A 5,147-nucleotide genomic window follows, 5' to 3' on the forward strand; every position below is an offset into this window, starting at 1 on the left:
TGGCACACAATTTGCCATATAAAGTAATAGAAGCATAGTTATTACCGGAGGTCTTTTCTTTTTTATTCTTAATCATTATCAGCCCACCCCGATAAGAATGCAAACAACAGTTGTATTGTTGTATGACCTTGCAAACTCCTTGGTGGATTAGCATGAGCAGGAGGCATCTCTGGAATGACAACATAGGCACAAGCTCACCAAACACAAGGACATGCATTTACTACTGGGGGCAGGTACTAGAGATGCAGGTGATCTCCTCCTGTGGCTCATTCCCAAAAAAACCAATTTCCCTTTCCCTTTCCTTTTCCCCAGACAGGAATAATACCCCTTTCTCTGATCTCCTTCCTAGGATTACTTCCTTAATCAGAACTCCTTCCAGTTGGAAGGAACAATAACATCCTTTATGGGCTCTGTGAGGCGGTGGCATACACAGAGACCCAGTCAGCACAGTAACTCAGTTACAGTTCCCCTTTTAAAAAAGATGCATCCTTGAGCAAATTATGAAAACACCCAATTGTTACACCAGCCCAGAGTCCCAGTGTAGCCTGAGGAAGGAAATATCACTTGTCATAACCAGAGGTTCTGGCTAGCACAGGGATGAATCTACCAACCTTTGTGAAGTATAAGGAGTGCAGGTTGGGCACTGGCGATCCAAAACTGGTCTTCGACCTGACCAGCAAAGTCTGGCTCTCACAAGGCTGTGACTTTCTTAATTCTAAGAGGTGTCCCATCTGGTCAGATATAATAATGGTAACATATGAAGCACTAACATTTAGGGCAGTGATGGGCTTCCCTGGCATATCCTTTGAACTTTGGCTGTTAGGGCAGATGACTAAGAGGCTCCTATTTACTCTAAGACAAAATGTAAGCCTTGCTCATATTTCATTGCCATCTCTTAACATACTCCCCATCACTCTCAAGAATCACATAAGATGTGATTCTGTCTGAAGTTTGAAATGTCTTTTCTGTAAAACATTTTGAAAATCTGACTGGGAGTCTAGGAATATTCATCTTAGACCCATTTGAATAAGATGGGCATTTCATGGCTTCTCACTTCCCTCATTCACTATAAAGTCCCTCTACTTATGCTGACATAACTCCCCTTTTTGCATATCTAAAATAACTTGCAAGCTGCATCAGACTTTCCCAGTGTCTACCAGATTACTTCTTTTGTTATTTGCTACATCTATTATCTGGCCTGATATAATGCTTGAGGGCATTACATCCTCTGCCATAATGGTCCTGCATACACCAATAAAATCATACTGACAAATTACAGACATACATTTTCTAGTTAGATGTATTCCTGTTGCCAGACTTTTTGCTACACTCTGGGCACATCTACATATGCTATTAACATGCAGCAATACATTCCAATGTGATATGCAATATTAACATGTAGCAATAAACTCCCGGGCTTGCTGTTTAAATGCGTTCCCAGGACTGCAGCAAGTTGAGCTGGGTTGGAGCAGCACCGGCTTACAGCCAGTAAAGCCTGACTCTAAGGTCCCAGAATAACTCCCTGCTTAGTTGTGACCTGAGATCTTCTGACAGCCAGAGAAAACACTACAAGGACACACTGAAGTCATACCTGAAGAAAATGGACACCAACATCAAAAGCTAGGAAAAGCTAGCTACTAACCAACTCCAATAGCACCACAACTTCAACCAGTGTCAGCCCACCTCAAGGTAAAGCATTTTGCCCCCAAAGCAGAGGAAGGAAAAGGATAAAAATCCAAGATGACTGTATACTCCCTCTTGCAGCAAGACCTGATTCGTCAAGACCCATCAATGAACCATGGCAGACATTATCCTTGAATTGAGGGAATTCTGCTGCCGCCACTGAATTTCAGCCAGGCCTGGCACGGGACTTATAAGAAAGCCCAGTTCTACTTCCACCCAAGAAATTTTGGGCAAGTCACTTGCGTCCAAAGAGCCTCCCAGCCCAAGATGAGTCAGAATTTATATCTCTTTGAGGATCTAGGTCTTAGAAGTCCTCTTTGTTTCAGGTTTTCTTTTTTTCAAAATGTTGTCTGAATCTGAGTTACCCACCTTTAGAAAATGCTTTAAGATCTTCAGATAAAATAAATGCTACTGAATGAGTGCAAAGGGATTGTGGTGGTCATCTTTGTTAGTGGTGGCTGTGATGCATGTTGTAAACCACAGGTTGTTTTTTATAGCAGCATTTTAAGTTTCAACTTTGTTGTAGTCTGACATGAAAATCCTATTAAAGACTGGGAACATGTATCAGAGATTCCAAGAGGTTCAGAGTACAGAGGTACTTAACTCAGCTTTTGGAGTGCTGACATGTTTTGTAACAGGCATGCTAATACTTAACTTTCTATAAACTAAAAGAGATTAGTACTTATACACAGTAAATGCATCTCAGAAGACACTTACTTTAATTAACCTACCACTGCAGGGTCTCTCTTGTCACAGGTGTAATGTGTACAGTCTTCTTCATGGAGTTCTTGGGATCCTCTACTAAAACAATGTGGTCTAGCTTCTTTCACTTCCTCTCCCCTCAACAAGCAGCAGCTGTTCTCCCCGGCATTAGGGGGAGAACAGGTTAGAATCACAAGACACCACGAAGCCCTATACTATTTGTACTACAAGGAGTCAGATGGGCCCTAGAGGATTGGCACCTGAAGGGGAGAAAGGCCAAGCAGGCACAGAGAGGTTCTTCCTGCAAGTTTGTCTAAATCTAGGAAAATGAGCATAGGCCTCTGTCAAACAGGAGAATTAGGCAGGGGCTGCTACCATGTGTTGATCTGGGAGAAGCACAAGGTTTCCCTGGAGGTAGGTACAGTAATGCCCAAAGCGTCCTGGTAACAATCACTCTGAAATCACTCAAGTGTTACTTAAAAGAATGGCTGCTTAATACACAGCATCTCCAACCATTTTACAGTAGTGACTGCTTTGTCTTCTCCATACAATTCTTTGCTCACTGAGCAAGAGTTTCAAAGTTTACTGGAGTGGTGCCAGGGTAAAGAACACTGATCTGCCCTAATGCTCATGCTACAGCTACAGGGGGTGAAAGCTACGGCCCACAGGTTGCTTTTGAGCCTATGGGTAGAAACTTAGGAATACCCAGTGGTATAATAAGCAGAGTTTATAATAAGCAGGAGACTGGGGGTGGAGGGAAATGTTCCAAGAGCAGGGGGAGAGGGGACAGGTGCTGAGAGCAGGGGTAGGGGGACAACATTCTCACCCCCACCGGGAACTCTACAGTCCTGGCTGAGCTCCTGCTGCCAGAGCATGTACTCTGCCTACTTCAGCTGTTGCTCTTAAAACAGTAGCAGTGTAGACCATTTTGGAATTCCCAACATAGGAATGCTGCTGGGGTGCAGACTCCATGAGGGTAAGGGGCAATGCCAGCGCCCCTCCTAACTTGGTGCCCAGTAGCACCCTCTTGCCCACCCCTAGTTATGCTACTACCAATGACTGTCCTCAGTCATGCCCTGTCTAATCTTTCAGGCCCAGAGCCTGTGATTTTCTATTGTTCTACACACAAGCCTGTGATGTAACGGCCACAAAATCTGTTGTTTTACCACAGGGGGAATACTTCTATCATAAGGGATATTTCCTTGCATTTTGTGGACATCTATTGGTCTATTCTACTTCTGCTTGACATGAAAGTGTCTGGGCATGGCAGCCATTTTTAATACAACAATGTTTTGTGTTTGATTTAAGCCCTTCTTAAAGAAAGGCCAAGATACTATTTATAACCTATCCTTTTACCCAAAGTTCATCATTCCTTTTTGTTTCCTAAAACTCAAAGACGTAACTGAATACTCTGCAGAAAGTAAAGATCAACTAAAACAACTTATTGATTCTAACCAGAAGCAGACAAATTACATTGCAAAGACTAGCTAGCTCATTTTTATTTGTAGTATTCCATTTGATTAAGGGAAATAATAGCTAGACATGTAGTGAGAAAACGTATTCTGAAACAAAGATATGGAGGCAGAAATATTCCAGGGAAGGGCCAAACTCTCTGGTAGCAGATTATTTTGTCCAAACATTCTAGCTGAATAAAATGGTCCAGCTGTCAGCGAAACATTTAGCTCTTCATAGAATCTTACAAAACGTCAGATTCACCCACCAGTAGTCATGTCGTAAATTTATTTCAAAACACATGATTGATTACCACGGAGCTATAAATTGGAACACAGAGTAAATATTAACAAGAATAGAACTTGCATAGTACACAGTACAGGAATGCAATACACAAAGACCAAACAAGACAATATACGAAGACAAAGGAGGACTGATAGGGATTATTGAGGTTTCACTGAGTTTTAGCACAAGACTACATGCAGTACTTTCCCCATACACATGACCCCAAATAAGATACGCACCTTTTTTGTAGGAAGACTGAACAAATTTTTAAAAAAGATGTTTCCCAGAGTCATGTCTGAATTCTGACAGGGGATCCTGACTGCATGGATGAATCCCAACCACCGCTGCTCAGGCAAAAGCTTAAGTGTTTAAACTTCTCAGCCACAGGTGAACTTACCAGCTGATACTGCCAAATCTACAGCAGCTGTGAAGTTAAAAGTGTAGCTCTGCCCCTGAAAAGTGAACTCAGCTCCTTCCCTCCTTGAGGGTGCCAAGAGGGGAAGCACAGCAGCCATTTACAGGGCCTCCATGCTTCCATTCCAGCACAGAAACCACCTTCCCTGCTGGTTGGCATGCCCCCCAGTTTCGTAGAGCTGTTTTTTTGGGATAAGCATGCAAGTAAATATGATATCAGTTTTGTATAATAAAGACGACATAAAATAGCTAGAAAGGATTCATGCAAACAGAACATGGTTTAATGATATGGACAATGCTCTATATCCCATGAGGTGCAAACCATAGAGTCATAGATTGTAAGGCCGGAAGAGACCCTGGAAAATCATTGGGTCCAGCCCCCTGCACCAAGCAGGAAAGATAACGGGGGGTTAGGTGACCCCAGCAAGGTGACTGTCTAGTCTGCTCTTGAAGATTTCCTAGTAAATGATTGCACCACCTCTGGAGGGAGCTTATTTCACAGTCTGGACACCCTGACTGTGAAGGAGTTTTTCCTAATGTTGAGCCTGAATTGATCATCCAGGAGTTTGTGGGCATTACTCCTGGTTTTCCCCAGGGTGCCCTGGCAAACA

Source organism: Crocodylus porosus, unplaced genomic scaffold (assembly GCF_001723895.1).
Source record: "Crocodylus porosus isolate Cpor-Errol unplaced genomic scaffold, CroPor_comp1, whole genome shotgun sequence".
Classification (NCBI taxonomy): Eukaryota; Metazoa; Chordata; order Crocodylia; family Crocodylidae; genus Crocodylus; species Crocodylus porosus.